The sequence below is a fragment of the Hyperolius riggenbachi genome, chromosome 3 (genome assembly GCF_040937935.1).
Source record: "Hyperolius riggenbachi isolate aHypRig1 chromosome 3, aHypRig1.pri, whole genome shotgun sequence".
NCBI classification, from domain to species: Eukaryota; Metazoa; Chordata; class Amphibia; order Anura; family Hyperoliidae; genus Hyperolius; species Hyperolius riggenbachi.
In genome coordinates this window covers 50,751,554-50,771,637 of record NC_090648.1, presented here as the reverse complement: position 1 = coordinate 50,771,637, position 20,084 = coordinate 50,751,554, and the positions used below count along the sequence as shown (strand labels likewise).

Below are 20,084 nucleotides of genomic sequence, written 5' to 3'. Positions count from 1 at the left end.
CTGTCTGAAAGAGTTAAATATCAGGTATGTAAGTGGCTGACTCAGTCCTGAGTCCAAACAGGAAGTGACTACAGTGTGACCCTCACTGATAAGAAATTCCCCTTTTTATGTCTTTCTTGCTCTCAGAAGCCATTTTCTGTTAGGAAAGTGTTTTATAGTTGGAATTTCTTATCAGTCAGGGTCACACTGTAGTCACTTCCTATCTGAGTCAGCCACTTATATACCTGATATTTAACTCTTTCAGACAGAGAAAAAAAAAAAAAGGAACACAGCATAGTTATTTGTGTGCTAGGCACTGTATATACCCATGTCTATCTCATCATGTCACATGTCACTTCGGGTATCCTTTAAATCTAAGGCTAGTTGCACATTTGGTGCAATGAGATTTGCGTATGCCAAAAAAGCCTACCGCAGTGCATAGCATCATTGCATGCCCCCCCCTCCTGCTCAGTGACATACTTATTGCCTGACAGGAGGGAAGTCATGGCAATTTCCCTGATGTATTGCTACCGTGACAATCTATAAAGATTGTTTGCGGTGTCATTGACTCCCATGGAGTCCTGCGCCGATCTGAAACGCTGCAATTTCTACGATGGCCGGACCACTTCTGTCGCAACGCGGCCACCTAATACTGAGGGGCATCTCTGGTGACTGCATCCCATCCCTGTACTCAGGGGGTCTGCGGGGGAGATTATTTTATACTCTCTCAAGAGTCATTTACAATTGAAACTACCCTGGGTCTACACATAGATGATGGGAAACAGGGGGTGGCCCCTTATAAGCCAGAGCTCAATCAATCACTCAGAGACTAGTGTTGTGACACACAGCATGCATTAGCCTGAAAACTCCACCCTCTTCCCAGTCTGAGGCAGATGCAGGACCAACCTGTTGGCTGCACAAACATTCGCACCATCTAGTGACATCATTTGACATAAGAACAGCAGAGCTAAGCTCATGTTGCCACATCAGTAATTCATGGATATAAGTATATGGCCTCTTTATGATAATGGATATGTATGGCAACAGATTAGGAACCTGTCAAGGTATATACAGATGTTGTTTTCACTTTCTTGGACTTCAGACTTTTCGGGGTAGATGGAAATGATTTTTTTGCATACCTATGGAAATGCTGCTTATAAAAATGGGCGCAAAATAACAGCAATAGAATATTGGTAATTTTACCAATACTCTATTATCCACTATAGTAGATTACTGGTAATGTTACTGATATTGTACTAAGTCCTAAACTAACTGATTCTCACACAAAACTCTCCTTAAAGGACAACTGAGGTGACATGTGACACGATGAGGTAGACATGTATGTACGGTGCCAAGCTTATAAATAACTATGCAGTGTTCCTTTTTTTTCTTTCTCTGCCTGAAAGAGTTAAAAAATCAGGTATGCAAGTAACAGTTTTTGTTTGGGTCGGACTATAGTGTCACCCTCACTGTTAAGGAATTACAGCCATAAAACACTTTCCTGTCCGTAAATTGTTTCTGATACCAGGAAGGAGATAAACTAAGGGTCATTAGTTCACAGATTTGAGCTCTGGCATACTTCAATGCATGTATCATTGAGTAGAGACAATGAAACAGTAAAAAGGTAAAAAGTAGATTGACGTATAAAATAAAACTGTGGGATATTTTAAAAATTCATTTTTAGGAGGGGAAGGATAGATTCAATTGTTTATCTCATCAGCTTATTTTCACTTCAGATGTCCTTTAATGCCTAAAACCAACCTCAACCGCCCTACGCCTAAGCATTAACTCCACCCCAACGCCTAACCCTTAAGACCCCTCCCTACACACACACCTTACTCCTAAGACCCCCCTGCCTGTACCTTAATATTCCCCTCCATACCTAACCCTTAAGAGCCCCCCTCCCACACACCTAACCCAAAAGAACCCCTCCCCAGTCTTACCTTTATTTTCCTGCACCCATTAAAATATCCATATTGAAGGAAAAAAGTCCTGCACCCATTGCCGCTAATGTCATTTATCCGCTATAAGGACAATGCTGGCACCTACTGTTAAGTTTAGGTGCAGCGCACCATTTATGTGCACCCAAATTTAACAGTATGCTCCAGTGTGGTCCCTATAGCGGATAAATTACATTAGCGTCATACCTGCACCCAAATTATCCTTGCGGCTTACTTGTCGTCACCGCATTTTTCCCCTGGAATACCTCCCAGCTTTCTGAGAGAGGAGAGAAACTTGTTGCCATCAGCAGAATATTCCGGCACATCGCACCCCTCTCACGGTACATTGGATCTTACCGGCGTCTCCCAATGAGGTGAAATGTAGCGGTCCGGGGCACAACACTCTGAGCGCCATAAACACCATCCATCATATTTCACTAATACAAACACTCCAGTAGGGATGTAATCGGATCTGTTTACTTGTGCAGAATGCGAGTTCTGAAAACGTGATTTTTCATCGTCGGTTTTCCAGGAAACTCCGGCATGTGTTGATAATTTACAAGCTGGAAAAAACTGCCCTACTGATATCCAAGAGGTCAGATGCAAAACGGCCTGGCCTCTCTGTAATCTGTCTGGTACTAGGATGGCTTAAAGGGAACCCGAACTGAGTTAAATTATTTAAAATAAACACGCAATGTACCTGCAAATGAGTATTAGAGTTTTGAAAGCTGTTAAATATAGTTTTCTGCAATAGTTATATCTATTCTAATCAACAAATATAAAAAAGTGCGCTACAAGTTCAAACCAGTAGTCCTTAGTATGTTGACTTGGTCCAGATTCAAAAGTTTACACAGAGTCCTTCAGCTTCAGTTGTTCATCCAACAGAACCTCAGGCAGGGAACACACTTGACTTTCAGTTTTCCGCACGCGTTTTCCTGCGTACTTTTTCTGCACACTAAGTGTGTTTCCATGCAGGAAAACGCGCGCGTTTTTTCACAGCAGCTAATGTAATTGATACAGAAAACTGCCAAAATGTGCAGAATTAGGATGCAGAATGTCATTTTTTTTTCTGCGCGCGGACAACACAGTAAGTGTGAACTAGCACATTGATTAACATGAGTTCTCAGTTTTTCTGTGCAGGAAACGCGCACGAAAACAGTCAAGTGTGTTCCCTGCCTCAGGGATTGAAAACAAACAATATTCTCATTGCACAATTATAACGTCTCTTGTAGTTCACCTACCAACCGAGATGTAAATCACAGTGTAGGTTTTTAACAATTATCACCTGGCTTGTGTACAACCCTTCCACACCATCCAGGGCAGCTTTACTGCCAAGACCCATTCACAGCACATGGTAGGATAACACACATCTGTAGGGATGTGGAGGACTGCATATTATTAATTGGACTTATCAATCCTGACTCATCACTCGTAGGGGCGTAACTAAAAATCACTGGGCCCCCCTGTAAAACTTAGGATGGGGCCCCCTTCCCCCAGTCGTCCCCCCCCCCCTCTCTTCCCGCAGAAAAACACATACAGAAAACTGACAGGTGAATGTGCTCCCAGCAGCCTCAGCTTATTACACTCACCCTGTCCCCTGATGGCGCAGAACTGGCTCTGCAGACTCCTTTCACCATCACTACAACACACAGCACTTGGGAAAGGGGTAGAGAGGTTAGGGGCTGGGCACTGTACACAAGAGCCTGCTGTGCACTCAATAGGGACTGTCTACAAATCTTTGTCTGCAAAACTTTGTATGATTCCTTATCAGTGGCTGTGCAGATGCAGTCATTAGAACAATTGTACAGAGAATAGAACACTTTTTCTCTCTGTGCTCTTAGTTGTCAGTCTCTCAGGACAGGGAAAAAAACTTCTTCCCCCATGGGGCCCCCTGCAGCTTCCAGACCCCCCTGCGGCTGCATCCCTTGCAGGGTCTATTGTTACGCCCCTACATCACTGACTGCTAGAAAAAAATAAAGTGCACCAGTGGAACAGGGGCCCCTACGATTAGGATGTTAAGGTGCCCTTGCAATAGGTTAAACGTGAGCGAACAGATAACTGATTAATAGCAGTGCCCTTGTTGTCCTCAAGGTGGTGGAAAAAGACCCTTATGGAGCCATGTGGAAAAAAAAAGCAGAACTTGTGAGCAACCAGCACCACCTTGTTTTAAGCTGGAAAAATAACATATGCTAACACAGTTGTGACTGAAGAATGATACTTCATTTGGGTTCAAAGCCAGTTTAAATATTATTCCTTAATAATTAGAATACTTGTATGTGACGCCTAGATAAAGAGATCTGGTGGTCTCCAAACATTGGCCTTTTCCACTTTAGGATTTTGAGAACCAACTCCCCTTCCATCGTTTTCTTTTGATATTATTTAAAGCTGGGACAGTAAGCGTGATTGGCTCTTTGTTGTTGAAGTATGTTGTACCAACATGCCAAGATCAAAAGGACTCTCTCAAAGCTTCAAAAGAAGGTTTCAGATGCCTCTGAGCCTGAGAAGGGATTTAAGAAGACTGCCAACAATTGGACGCCAGTCATTCCTCTGTCCAGAAGACAATGTTCAAGTGGTGATGCATTCCAACAACTGCCTACTTGGTGAGGACAGACCATCGCAGCAAGATCAGCCCCAGCACAAGGATGGCAGATACGGTAAAAGTATTCTATGTACCATAGAAGGTGTTCAAGGAGTAGAGAGAGACCATGAGCCCAATGATGTAGTATCATTAGGTATAGGGGGACGAAAGTATATATGATTACATACTCACAAAGGTGTATAAGCCTGCAGGGAATTCACCGTCACCACTCCCATACCTATGATATAGCCGCCAGGAGATTTCCAGGTGGCCGTTATATGGCTCTAGGTGATGGCTGCGGCCAAACCTCCTGCACTGTTTTAACAGTGCACGCCCCGCTCGGTGCTCCAGGTCTGGCTGGATACTGTTGCTCTCCTGTAGTTCAATACATTTTCCACAAAAATGTAATGCTATTATCACCATACGAAGGGTGGGGTAGAGGCGCCCAAAATATACGGGTGTTAAAACTTTAAAATTTAACGTGTAATCGAGAGGTAATTGCTTACCTGTTCAGAAGATACAGACATCAGTTCAACTGGAAACATATTTATTTAAAAAAAAAACAAAAAACATATTTCGTGGGTCATGGCCCGCTTCCTTAGGTCAATAAAAAAATGCCTTAGCAGCATAAGGAGTGGAGTGTAGTTGCCTCCAGTTGAACTGGTTTGGGCACCTCCACCCCACCCCTCTACCTGCTGTACCAGTTTATGAACCTAATCATTTTCTCCCCTCCCAGTTGTCTTAATCCTTGCCCTGCTACTAGAAAAGGAAACTCGTGATAGGCTGTCAGACAGCAGGGGAGCATATCTTCAACTGACAGAGTGATCGGTTCCCATGCGCATGTGCGACTAACTGGAAAGTGTTTTTTAAGGTGCCCATACACTCGTCAGATTGGCAGCAGATAGATAAGAAATGCATCTGATGGTCTATCTGATGCGTTTTTAGAACATTTTTTACCAGGATAGAATTCCAACAGATTTCAGTTTGAAATCTATTGAAATTCGATCTGATGGCATTTTTTTGCCATCAGATTTCCATTAAGGCCAATGCAAACTGATAAGCAATCTCTTCAGATCGACCTAAATTTTCCACCCTGCAAGTTTGATGGAAATCCATCGAAATCCATCGAAATCGGCCATCGATCGGTCGATTGGCCAACCGATTTGCAATCGATCAATCGATCGATCGATCGGGATCGATCGGTCGGCCAGAAAATCGGCTGAGTGTATGGGCTGCTTTAGATATTCTGAGGGCTGCAACTCTGCACAGGGTTGCAGCACACATAGTGATGCTGGGAACTCCATAGAGCGGAAATAAATTGTATGGAATGCTGGGTTCTGGCAGTGTGTGTTGAGATGTTTCTCCTCAGGAACCGCACCTGAAACACCCAACAACTGGAAGATATTGTCATTGAGGAAGTGTCATGGATATCATCCAATTCAATATGGACTGTGGGTCTGGTAATATGATTGGTGGTTAACAGTGCAAATGAGGGCTCAGGTGTGTGGCCATATAAATGCTGAGGTAACCTGAAGGCCTCAAACAGTACAGATACAGTCGGTCATTAGCGGACTGGGGTTCAAATTCATAAAAGGGCTCGGAGCCACAAACAACCAATCAGATTTGTTTCATTTCAATGGGAAACTTTAAATTATTGATGCCAAAGATCCAAACACTCACAAACTTGGTCACTGAGTGACTGTGTGTCAAGTTTCGAAAAAGTGGGCAGAGCCAACAATCAAATACTTACCCGGGCAACACTGGGTCATCAGCTAGTATATAATATATGCCTGTCATTGGTAAGAACTGCTTGTCTTTAGCATTACCTGCATATCCCTGAATCCCTCTGGTTCTTGTTGGTTTTATCAGCTAGTTGAAGTTATTAATTCCCTATCACTGAACTTAGCCTGTTGTTGGTAATGTCTGCTGGTCATTGATATTTGCCTGTCATTGGTAATGTCTGCCGGTCATTGATATTTGCCTGTCGTTGGTAATGTCTGCAGGTCATTGATATTTGTCTGTCATTGGTAATGTCTGCAGGTCATTGATATTTGTCTGTCATTGGTAATGTCTGCCGGTCATTGATATTTGTCTGTCATTGGTAATGTCTGCAAGTCATTGATATTAGCCTGTCATTGGTAATGTCTGCAGGTCATTGATATTTGCCTGTCGTTGGTAATGTCTGCAGGTCATTGATATTTGCCTGTCGTTGGTAATGTCTGCAGGTCATTGATATTTGCCTGTCGTTGGTAATGTCTGCCGGTCATTGATATTTGCCTGTCGTTGGTAATGTCTGCCGGTCATTGATATTTGCCTGTCATTGGTAATGTCTGCAGGTCATTGATATTTGTCTGTCATTGATAATGTCTGCCGGTCATTGATATTTGCCTGTCGTTGGTAATGTCTGCTGGTCATTGATATTTGTCTGTCATTGGTAATGTCTGCCGGTCATTGATATTTGCCTGTCATTGGTAATGTCTGCCGGTCATTGATATTTGCCTGTCGTTGGTAATGTCTGCTGGTCATTGATATTTGCCTGTCGTTGGTAATGTCTGCCGGTCATTGATATTTGCCTGTCATTGGTAATGTCTGCCGGTCATTGATATTTGCCTGTCATTGGTAATGTCTGCAGGTCATTGATATTTGCCTGTCATTGGTAATGTCTGCAGGTCATTGATATTTGCCTGTCGTTGGTAATGTCTGCAGGTCATTGATATTTGCCTGTCGTTGGTAATGTCTGCCGGTCATTGATATTTGCCTGTCATTGGTAATGTCTGCCGGTCATTGATATTTGCCTGTCGTTGGTAATGTCTGCAGGTCATTGATATTTGCCTGTCGTTGGTAATGTCTGCAGGTCATTGATATTTCCCTGTCATTGGTAATGTCTGCTATTATCTGCATATCAGCCTATAATAGGATTAATTTGCGTGTCGCTGGAATTTTAATAATTCATAATAAATTAAATATGGATTTTATTTTTTACTAAATAATGCGTTACTAAGTTATTATATATTTAGTTGTGTTTAAAATTATAGGCACTGGGTGCCAAAAATGAGTCAGGTCATCTTGGCACCTGCAGTAGAATTAGGTGTCTAAAGGGACACATGTGGTAATCAGTGGGGGAAAAGTCAAAATGGGGGGAGGCGCCCCAATACAGTATGCAATGAGTAAACATGGGTAATGAAACAGTCTTACCTCAGGTAGGAGGTTTAACAGGCTTAGCAAACAACCAATCAGATTTGTTTCATTTCAATGGGAAACTTTAAATTATGGATGCCAAAGATCCAAACACTCACAAACTTGGTCACTGAGTGACTGTGTGTCAAGTGTCGAAAAAGTGGGCAGAGCCAACAATCAAATACTTACCCGGGCAACACTGGGTCATCAGCTAGTATATAATATATGCCTGTCATTGGTAAGAACTGCTTGTCTTTAGCATTACCTGCATATCCCTGGATCCCTCTGGTTCTTGTTGGTTTTATCAGCTAGTTGAAGTTATTAATTCCCTATCACTGAACTTAGCCTGTTGTTGGTAATGTCTGCTGGTCATTGATATTTGCCTGTCATTGGTAATGTCTGCCGGTCATTGATATTTTCCTGTCGTTGGTAATGTCTGCAGGTCATTGATATTTGTCTGTCATTGGTAATGTCTGCAGGTCATTGATATTTGTCTGTCATTGGTAATGTCTGCAAGTCATTGATATTTGTCTGTCATTGGTAATGTCTGCAGGTCATTGATATTTGCCTGTCGTTGGTAATGTCTGCAGGTCATTGATATTTGCCTGTCGTTGGTAATGTCTGCCGGTCATTGATATTTGCCTGTCATTGGTAATGTCTGCAGGTCATTGATATTTGTCTGTCATTGATAATGTCTGCCGGTCATTGATATTTGCCTGTCATTGGTAATGTCTGCCGGTCATTGATATTTGCCTGTCGTTGGTAATGTCTGCTGGTCATTGATATTTGCCTGTCGTTGGTAATGTCTGCCGGTCATTGATATTTGCCTGTCATTGGTAATGTCTGCCGGTCATTGATATTTGCCTGTCATTGGTAATGTCTGCAGGTCATTGATATTTGCCTGTCGTTGGTAATGTCTGCCGGTCATTGATATTTGCCTGTCATTGGTAATGTCTGCAGGTCATTGATATTTGCCTGTCGTTGGTAATGTCTGCAGGTCATTGATATTTGCCTGTCGTTGGTAATGTCTGCCGGTCATTGATATTTGCCTGTCGTTGGTAATGTCTGCCGGTCATTGATATTTGCCTGTCATTGGTAATGTCTGCCGGTCATTGATATTTGCCTGTCGTTGGTAATGTCTGCAGGTCATTGATATTTCCCTGTCGTTGGTAATGTCTGCCGGTCATTGATATTTGCCTGTCGTTGGTAATGTCTGCAGGTCATTGATATTTCCCTGTCATTGGTAATGTCTGCTATTATCTGCATATCAGCCTATAATAGGATTAATTTGCGTGTCGCTGGAATTTTAATAATTCATAATAAATTAAATATGGATTTTATTTTTTACTAAATAATGCGTTACTAAGTTATTATATATTTAGTTGTGTTTAAAATTATAGGCACTGGGTGCCAAAAATGAGTCAGGTCATCTTGGCACCTGCAGTAGAATTAGGTGTCTAAAGGGACACATGTGGTAATCAGTGGGGGAAAAGTCAAAATGGGGGGAGGCGCCCCAATACAGTATGCAATGAGTAAACATGGGTAATGAAACAGTCTTACCTCAGGTAGGAGGTTTAACAGGCTTAGCGGTATGGACGAGCTCAGCTCACCCATGACCGCCGCGCTGGATTTCTCAGGCCCTGGTTGGCCGATTTTTACAAATTTTTTTTCAAACACACAGCTAGCACTTTGCTAGCTGCGTTTGTACCGATCGCTGCCACACGCAGCCAATGCGCCACTACCCGCCGTGTAACAGCCCCCCCCCCCGAGACCCTGTGCGCAGCCTGGCCTATCAGTGCCAGGCATCGCTAAGGGGTGGATCGGGACTCCCTCCGACGCCATGACACAGATGACGTCATCCCGATCGTCGCCATGGCGACGGGGGAAGCCAAACAGGAAATCCCTTTCTGAACGAGATTTCCTGTTTGCTCTGATCGCCGGAGGCGATCGGAAGGGGTGGGAGGATGCCGCTGCACAGCGGCTATCATGTAGCTAGCGTTAGGAAAGCAAACTTTTGTTTTTCTTGACTAGAACAGGGAGAAATGTCTTTTGGCTTCTCTCAGAGTCCAAATTACCACCGCCGGAACCATAAGTATGCCCCAAAAGGGCTAGGCACACCACTGGCTGTTATATGTTATTATATATTGCCGTTTGCAGAAGTGTTTCTGCCTCAATGTAAAGTATAGCAAAAGCTCAAACCGCCAGATCAGGAGGAAAACGCCAGATCAGAGCGGTTTTCCAGGCGTTTTTGTTACAGAAGCTGTTCATTAACAGCTTTACTGTAACAATATTTGTAATCTGCTACACAAAAACGCTCCCAAAAATGCTAGGCATGTTTACAAAACGTATCTAAACATGCCTAGAATCGCTCTGAAATCTACACCAAAAACCTCTAGCGTTTTGAGGATCTGCTAGCGGTTTTGGTGTGCACTGGGCCTGAGCTTTCGTACTGCACTGGGTGTGTGGAATCCCGCCATCCTGTGCAGTGAGTGAGTTCTGGTCATTTCATGGTGTGCAGTTCACTCCTCTGACCCAGGTTACCCACCTCCCCTCAGCTGCTGCCGTCCTCTGACAGCTCTGGCCAGGGGGGAGTGATAAATGGAGGGATGTCTGTGAGGAAGGCACATCCTGCAGCTGTCTCTCCTGTCTATTTCTGGCAGGCTCACAGATAACATTTCAATAAACATGCATATATATATACACTGCCGCCGCCGTATACGCCTGGCTGCCCGGGGGGCTGCGGACCTTGTCGTCGTGTTTTTTTGTCATTTACATGCGTGTGTGTCAGGGAAAAACGCTTCAGATGTAACGAGCAGGCCTGCTATTCCCCTATTTTCCTACCTGACTGCTGCCATATTTTAGGGGGGGTAACATCAGCCTCTTTACACATAAACAAAAGAAGTCTCTGCCTATTGGCCACAAACCCTCAAATTCAACCCCCTCAGCTAGGTCTTTGGCCCCTTAGCTAAGATTTCTACACCCCTAAAACCCTCGTCGCCTCACTGCTGCAATCAGTAAGCTCTCCAGTCCTTGAGAAGGGCCGAAATACATAATGGCAGGCCCTACATGAAATTGTGGCAACCTGTATAATGCAGGTTAGCTCATTTGATTTTCCCTCTGTGAGGTAACTCAGAACCTGATTGGTCAGAAAAATCTGCATAGAGGGGGTGTGATGTTAGGAGTGCTGATTGGTCGGCACCTGAGGTAAAGTAAATCTGCCAGGTGTTGCTGGGGCTAAACAATGTTGCACCAGCCAATGATTGGCAGCTTAGGTGTATATAAGGAGGTCCTTCAGGCAGGTTATCTGCCTTTGTTCCTGAGCGGTCTGGGCGAGCTCCCCTCCCTCCACGCCCTGTACATAAAGAAGATCGTCGTGGTCAAATCTTTATTGATAAAAGTCACGCCCGGAAGGCGTGGACGAAATATCGTGTTGGGGTCCTTTCTGGATATGTTTTCAGTTTTAAGTGATCTGAACTGTAATGGTGGATCATATATTGAGTTTTATCGTTATGTTCGGTTTTAATAAAGTTATCTCTTATCAATTTTATGGACCTCAACTAGTTAATCAATAAAGATGGCCACGGCTGTAAAATGCCAGCTGGGGTGTCACTTGTCTTTATTTATTTAAAGTTAAGTTATGTATAAAACATAGTGTTGCCTTCATTTCTATGAGGTTGCAACAGCATCTTCAAGGATTGCCCAGTTGCTTATGGGGGAGGAAACCAGGAGAGTCACACAGAGAGCGTTAACATCTGAGCAGAGGACCAGGTAAGTATCACAATGTGATCTCGAAGGGCTTGATTCATCAAGCTGTGCTGCTAAAGCAATGCAGCTTAATGAGAGGAGCGCAAACTCAGCGCACGCTATATGTAGTGCAGCGTAGCGTGTGCTGGTAATTTACACGCACTCCTTGTAACTAACGACCGCTCCACTCGTCCCGGCGCTCTGGGCCTTCCTGAATGGCATTTGCTCAGTCAAACTTGCAAAAAAGTGTGCAAGCATGTAGGTAGCCTGGCCAGGATCATTCTATTGAATCTTTCCATAGTGTGCTTTATTGAGAATCCCCCATAAGTCCAAGTCAGATTAATTCTACCTACTATGCAGGAGAACAGAGGCGCCAAAAGGATAAAAGGAAGCTAAATGAGCTTAAAATCCAAATTCTTGGTAAATAGAGGAGGTAGTGGTGGACTTACCTCCTCCAAGTAGACACACAACGACTGTAGTAAAGACAGTCAATATATTTTATTTATGAACTCCAAATATGCAATGCGTTTCGCAGGTTTGATCCCGCTTCATCAGGCAATAACAACGGAGCAATAGCATACGTGGTCAGTAGAAGAGCCAGGCACCTCTGAGGGCTCTTCTACTGACCACATATGCTATTGCTCCATTGTTATTGCCTGATGAAGCGGGATCAAACCTGCGAAACGCGTTGCATATTTGGAGTTAATAAATAAAACATATTGACTGTCTTTACTACAGTCGTTGTGTGTCTACTTGGAGGAGGTAAGTCCACCACTACCTCCTCTATTTACCAAGAATTTATTTTTTAAGCTCATTTAGCTTCCTTTTATCCTCTTGGCGCCTCTGTTCTCCTGCATAATATTGAGTCCACCCTGGGTGGAGGGTTGAACCCTCTTTTTCTCATCTACAGAGAGCGACTTCTTATTCCTGAGTGGGGTCAGGAAAATCTCCCCACCTGCCTTTACAGTGGTTGCCTAATGGTAACCCTGGTTTGTGAGTATTAATATTTACTCTATCTAGTAACCATTTACCAGTACATATTACACTATTGGGGCTCTTGGTGTTCCTTGTTTTTTTCTACCTACTGTATGTGACAGTGACGAAGGAGAAGAGTCATTGATGGTTTCTCTGAGACAAATGTATTTCTTATAAATATGTACAGTATATTAACGTAACAATTTTTCACAATAGTGGTCCTTTAAAGTCAAGGGGAACCTAAAAAACAAAACAAAACAAAACAAAAAACAGATACCTTTACCTCACCTGTGAATGTCTGTGGTTTCCTGCAAAACATGCACTGTTGGTGGGCCTCGAGGACAGGGTGGGGGAACTCTGCTATAGAGCCTTCCTGCTCCTCTCACTGCACCCTCGTTGCAGCGATGTCACCCTGTTTGAATCCCCCCATGCACAGTACGAAGTGGCCCATCTTCGGGAACCCTCGGGCTTTCGAAGCATCCTATGGTGAATCCCTCCACTGGCTTCCTATCCAGTCCAGAATCAGATTCAAGATACTGTGTCTGACCTACAAATCTGTCCACAAAACCTGTCCAACCTACATTTCTGATCTTACGCAGATGTGCACACCTAACCACTCACTCCGCTCCTCCAATGAACTTCGCCTGACCGTCCCCCGCATCACCCAGTCCCATGCACGCCTCCAGGACTTCTCAAGAGCTGCTCCAACACTATGGAACTCCCTACCTCCACCCATTAGGGCAGCCCCCTCCTTCAACATTTTCAAGAAGGCCCTTAAAACTCACCTTTTCACTCTGGCCTACCCCCCTTCAAAAGTGCTCTAAACCCGCAGCTGAACTCTGGTCCCCTACCTTTCGTGTCCTTACCTCTCCCTCTGTTCCCCAACCCTGTCCTCAAGGCCCAGCAACTGTGCATGTTTTGTGATAGTAACAAAAAAGTTTATGTACCGTGTTAGCCAAACAAATTATATAGGTAAAAAAAAAACAACGTTTTGTAAAAAATAATACCTGGTTACTGTTTTACTGGTTACTAGTTGCACTAACTCACTGGCTCCAGCCTGCTGATCACCTGACACCTAACGGATAAACAGTAACCTGCACAACTGTCATCTTCGTGTTCACCATTTATCTGCATCAGTGTTTTACTTCAGCTAACATCTGGAAATATGCCTGAAGAAGGGGACTAGATCCCAGAAAGCTTGCATCATTTAACTCTATTAGTTAGCCATTAAAAGGTATTATTTTTTACAAAACATGCATGTTTTGTGGAAATCCACAGAGGTAGTTAATCAGCTCTGCTGAGACACTAATTACCTCACCTGTGTATGTTTGTGGTTTTCTGCAAAACATGTACTGTTGGTGGGCCTTGTGGACAGGGTTGGGGAACTCTGCAAAAGGCTTTGGGCAGGGTCCTCCTCCTTTTGTGTCCTACCTGATCATGCACCTCCATTACTGTGCACCCATGCTATGCATCTGAGTGAACCTAACTTGCCTAATCTTCATGCTCCCCTCCAGCGACTGACTAAGCATTACCTTGTACTCATACTGTGCTTTGTGATCTGGTTTTCTTGTATTCCTGTATTGTCTTATTGCTGTATGTTACCCATAAATATTGTCTGTAATCTAAACTAATGTCCAGTGCAGCGTAATATGTTGGCGCTTTATAAATACAATACATAAATAAATACCTTGGGTGACAACACTGCAACGAGGGGACCTTGAGAGTAATGATAAGGCTCTATAGGACCCAGAGCCTTCCCTCTCCTTAGGTAAGTATCTGCTTGTTTTTTTTTTTTTCGTTTTTTTTTGTAGGTTCCTATTAACTTTAATCACATCAGGCCGTGTTGGTTCTCTCCTCTGTATGACATGTCTACATGTTGGCGGCATCCGCCAATGTCACCGAGCCAAGGTGGTGGGGTTCTCGCCCATGCCTGGCCTGCGAAACCTGCCAATCGCAAATTAGCGGTGACACAACACATGTGCGGATTTCTCAACACGCCAGCGAACAGTTAATGATTAGTTCCAGCAGAGCCTGAGCCGCAGCAGACGTGCGGTAATTAGTGAGATGATAGAAAACACACAGCTCGTTAAAGAACAACAGGAAGTGATGGCGTGATAACAGGCATGGCAATGTGCGCTACACACAAGAGCCCGCGCCTGGGTTAGCCAGTAACCTCTCTATGATATGTGATACTGCACAGTTATGTGTTGTCTGGAAATACATCAAGTATACAGGAAGTGTCGGAAACCCGAGCAGGTCCCGGATTTGGCCCGAGCAGTGAATGGAATACCTGGAAGGAGTAGGGTGAGCAGTGGAGGCAATAATAGGAGCGGAGGAGACTCTGCAATAAGCTGACCAATACTAAAGTATCTTGTAGGTAGCCGAGCATGTGACTGGTTGGATCAGGTCTTTAGAAGGTTCTGGTTTTCTGAGACCACTTCCTGCTTTAACAGGAAGCAGAAACTGCACATTACTGTGACCAAATCAGAGTCTTACTAATCTGTCACGTGACTAAAAATTGATCACCTACTTATCCATGAGTTCTACTACCACAATAATCTCTAGTGAAGACTGGTTGTCTGACCCAACTTTTTGTCTGGCCTGGCCTTCAGAAGAGACCAGTCAGAAAGTGTTTCTGCAGTTGCAACACCAGTGTCAGAGATGGGACAGTATGGCCTTTACTGTGTCCGAGTTGAAAACAAAAAATATCCTAGAGATGATGCAATTGTTCTTCAAAAACTTCTGTATAATAACCTTTTCTCGAGACCGGTCCCGGCCAAATCCGGGACCGGTCTCGAGAAAGCCCTGATTTGGGGGCGAAACGGCCGTCGACTATACCTCCGCACCTCCATGCTGCTGCAGTGACCTGATAAGTACCATTGTCTCTTTCACATGCAATTTTTTATGCCATTGATGTGTTTTTAAATGAAGATAATTAAAAGTTGAACTGTTTTACACTGGATGAGCTGCTCCTGGAATTGCTTTTTTTCTCTTTGCATCATTCAATCCATAATAAAAGCGGCAACCGTTTTATCACAACTTGTATACACATGCCCATGTGGAAAGTGCCTTTATTTCCACAGGGGGATGAAGCTGCTTCCGTTAATCAGACAGTTGATTTATAGAGCTTGGTACTGGTGGGTATCAGGTACCCCACAGAGGAGTAGCTATGGGTGGGCAAGGGGGGACATATGTCCCCGGGCGCAGCACTGTGAGGGCGCTCAGCACGGCCATTGCTCCCCCATGTGCATGAGAGGCGGCTCGCTGGCTGCAAGAAGTGCCCCTGCTTCTCTCCCTCCCTCTGCAGAAGCATTTACAGCAGCAGAATAAGGGGGTTCATCTGGTTATCTATACAGGGTAAAGGGGGGGCACATCTGGCTAACTAAAGGGGCATACATTTGGCTATTTAAAGGGGGGCACATCTGGCTATCTGAATTGGGTAAGGGGGCACATACAGCTGTCTAAATAACTTTTGACTCCACCCATGACCATGACCACATTCTGATGTGTGGCCACGCCCATGTTGTCCGGGGGGGGGGGGGGACGGGCGCAAAAACTTTCTTTGTCCCCGGGCGCTGAAAGCACTAGCTACACCTCTGGTGCCCCAACCCCCCACTCCATTGAGTCACATATGAGTTCAGCCACTCTAGGATGTGACGTCACTTTTTTTCATCCAGGTGACGCCATTGCGTGTCAACGGATGCAACACATGTTGCTACAAAAATCCGAATATAACTGCGGCCGAAAGTTGATTGTGGCTGGCAGACAGGAGGCTGAAGTCCCCAACAAGTATGATGTAAAAGCACTTCTCTATCTGACCACTAGAGGGCGGTTTTGCCTTTGCACTGAAATCCGCGCACACTAGAAGGGATGGTCAATAAAATACAAATCATTTCCAGTTGAGGCAGAATTATGTACATTTTTAATGCAAACTTATACAGTTTAAAAAAAAAAAAATGAACCAATCGAATTCTGCTAAGGTGGAATTTGATAGGTAAATTTTCCAGCTGCATACATTTCCATAATTTTGCATTAACTGCAGCACAGTGGCGTAGTGGTTAGCACTCTCGCCTTGCAGCGCTGGGCTCCCTGGTTTGAATCCCAGCCAGGGCACTATCTGCTAGGTGTTTGTATGTTCTCCCTGTGCCTGCGAGGGTTTCCTCTGGGCACTCCGGTTTCTTCCCACATCCCAAACACATACAGATAAGTTAATTGGCTGCCCCTAAAATTGTCCCTAAACCAGCCTTTCTCAACCTTCTTACCCCGGAGGAACCCTGCAAGTAATTTTGGATCCCAAGGAATCCATGACTGTATTTATCAGGTGGCATGGTCTAAGCTGGTGTGGCTGTTTGTCACTACTCCCATTACAGTGTCTTTCATTATAATGTCTCCTTATTCTAATGTTTTTTATTAATGTACTCATTATTATTCTGAATTTAATGCTTCTTTTTACAGTACCCCCTATTATACTGTGCTCACCCCACGATGTGGAAAAATGCCAAGCAACCCTTGCAGAGTACTCAAGGAACCCTGGTTGAGAAAGCCTGACCTAGACTATGATATATACACTACATGATACATACATAGACAAATGACTATGGGAGGGATCAGGGGCAGATTTAGGCCAAGGCCTCCTAGGCCATGGCCTAGGGCACCACAGGAGGAAGGGCACCAAAAAGCACCAGGCTAAACTGGTGCAGCATTTGCAAGCTTGCAAATGCTGCAATGCAGGGAGATCAGGAGAGTGCCTGACCGCGGTACTCTGCTGCTAGCTGCCTGTGCAGCAGCCACCTTGCTCTCTGTGCACGTTTACATTGTGGCAGTGGCTATGGACTTGGGAGACAGAGAGGAAGCTTCTGCACTCGAGACGAGCTGAGAAATGAGTGACACTGATGGCTGCTGCGGTGTGAAGGCTAGCTGACTACCTATACTGAAGGGGGGGGGGGGGGGGAATTAAGCGAGTCATCTGGCTACCTTTACAGGAGGGATAGAGGGTAGGAGTCATCTGACTACCTATACAGGAGGGAAGGGGGAGGGGTCATCTCACTACCTATACTGAAGGGGGCGGCTGGTGACAGTGGCCTTGGGCATTAAAGAGTACAAATCCGGCCCTGGGAGGGATTAGATTGTGAGCTCCTCTGAGGGACAGTTAAGTGACAAGACAGTATACTCTGTACAGCGGTGCGGAAGATGTTGGCGCTATATAAATACATAATATTAATCTCGCTGACCCCACCTACACATTAGTCTAAACAGTTTGGCCCACATAAATCAGAGATAACACGCAGATGCAACGGGGTGCGAATCCTACTGTCTCGCAGGCAACTTTAATGCAAATTGAATGCAGTTTGAAGGAAGTGGGACAACCATATGCACTTCCTGCTAATTCTGATTGGCCGAATTTACATGAAATATGCACACAGGCCAGATTTCATAGCCTCTCAGTGAACATCCTATATAATAAAATGCTCGGGTAGCTGTGTCTGCCTGTGTTTGTGTCAGGGCTGAGCCACACTGAATATCGCCGATTTCAAGTGAATGAGAATGGCTGCAGAATTGTTGCATGCAGTGTTTTTGAAAACGCAAGCGCAGTGCAAACACAGCCAGATGTGGATAAGACCCAAGTGTCCGCCGGTGTGCGCATGCGTGGCCAGCGGCCCCTGGTGGTGGATCTGTTGGCCGCACAACAATGGACTGTGAGAGCCACTGGCGGTGGATCCGCTGGCCGCACATGCGCAAAACAATGGACCATGACAGTGATAGGGGGTGAATCCTCTGTCCACACATGCGCACAACAGTGGACTATGACAGCCACTGGCGGTGGATCTGCTGGCCGCACATGTGTACAACAATGGACCATGACAGTGACTGGCGGTGGATCTGCTGGCCGCACAAGCGTACAACAATGGACCATGACAGCCACTGGCAGTGTATCTGCTTGCCGCACATGCGCACAATGGACCCCGACATCCCCTGGTGGTGGATCTGCTGGCCGCACATCCGCACAGCAGTGGACCATGACAGCCCCTGCCGGTGGATCTATTGGCCGCACATGCACACAACAGTGGACAATGACAGCCCCTGGCGGTGGATCTGCTGGCTGCACATGCGCACAACAGTGGACCATCATAGCCCCTGGCAGTGGATTTGCTGGCCGCACATGTGCACAACAGTGGACCATGACAGCCCCTGGCGGTGGATCCGCTGGCTGCACATGCGCACAACAGTGGACCATGACAGCCCCTGGCGGTGGATCCGCTGACTGCACATGCGCACAGCAATGGACCATGACAGCCCCTGGCGGTGGATCTGCTGGCCGCACATCAGTGAATCATGACAGCCCCTGGTGGTGGATCTGCTGGCCACACTTCAGTGAATCATGACAGTCCCTGGCGGTGGATCTGCTGGCCACACATCAGTGAATAATGACAGCCCCTGGCGGTGGATCTGCTGGCCACACATGCGCACAACAGTGGACCATGACAGCCCCTGGCGGCGGGAGCAAAGTGGTGCTTGTAGGAGACTTGGTGACTGAGGCCTCATTTACACCTAAAATCAAAAACGCAAGCTTCCCCCCCCCTCCCGGCACTCCACTGCGCACTGCGTTTCTGGTAAAATCGATTTTCTAAACGCTTTTGTAATTCACTCCCTGATGCAGGGAGTGAACTCTTTGATCCGGAAAATAATAAATACAATGTATTTATTCTTAAAAACGCTGGCACTAGTCTACTTTAGGGGACCCACCGCAAATCCCCATAGACACTTTCAGCTGGGCTGCAAAACGGAACAAATGGCTTCCGTTTGCTTGTTGAATCCCCCACAAGCCTTATATCCCTGGGTAGCTACGCATGTCCTCTAACGAATTTTGCGGGTTTCGGTAAAAAAAAAGTTTGAACTGACTGTGTAGGAGCCGCGGAACGACCGCAATTTCGGGTCCGTCGGCCATCTTAGTTCTGCTCTGCAGGTCGTTTCTTCCTCCTCATTGGAGGGATTGTTAGGTGGGGGGCGTGCCAGCTAACAAACCCTCCAATGAGGAGGAAGAAAGAGACCTGCACAGCAGAATTAAGATGGCCGACGGAACCGAGATTTAGGTCGTTCGGTGGCTCCTACACGGCCAATTTAAACTTTCTGTTACCGAAAACCTCCCCATTCGTTACAGGGCATGTTTACCTATCCATGGATATAAGGCTTGTGGGGGTTTCAACAAGCAAACGGAAGCCATTTGTTCCGTTTTGCAGCCCAGCTGAAAGTGTCTATGGGGATTTGCGGTGGGTCCCCTAAAGTAGACTAGCGCCAAAACGCTCACGCAATCGCTGCACAAAGCATTTTTCCTATACCTTCCATTGGGGCAAAATCGCCTCAAAAATGGTACAGGCAGTGCTTTGCTGAGCGGATCAGAAACAAACTGCTCAGATGTTAACTCTCTCATAGGGGATCAGTGCACAAGCGTTTTTAGGGCGATTTTGTAGGTAGAAAAAAAAACAAAGCCTTGTAAAAGTAATACCTTTTAATGGCTAACTGATAAAGTTAAATAATGCAAGCTTTCTGGGATCTAGTCCCCTTCTTCAGGCATATTTCTAGATGTTAGCGGTAGTAAAACACTGATGCAGGGAAATAGCAAACATGAAGATGGCAGTTGTGCTGGTTGCTGTTTAGCAGTTAGATGTCAGGTGATCAGCAGGCTGGAGCCA

The 20,084-nt window shown here is 45.3% G+C and overlaps 1 protein-coding gene across 5 annotated transcripts in view; it reads right to left on the bottom strand.

The window, feature by feature from the left end:
* The window catches only part of ACHE (acetylcholinesterase (Yt blood group)), a 163,690-nt gene that overhangs the window by 53,764 nt on the left and 89,842 nt on the right, over positions 1-20,084 (bottom strand). Inside the window, exon 1 of one of the 5 annotated variants that reach the window (XM_068274095.1) lies at positions 13,401-13,464. The exons of the other annotated variants lie outside the window; for them this stretch is intronic. The gene's annotated coding sequence lies outside the window, so the exon portion shown is untranslated. Of the gene's footprint in view, positions 1-13,400; positions 13,465-20,084 lie in introns of those variants that run through there. 5 annotated transcript variants of the gene reach the window in all.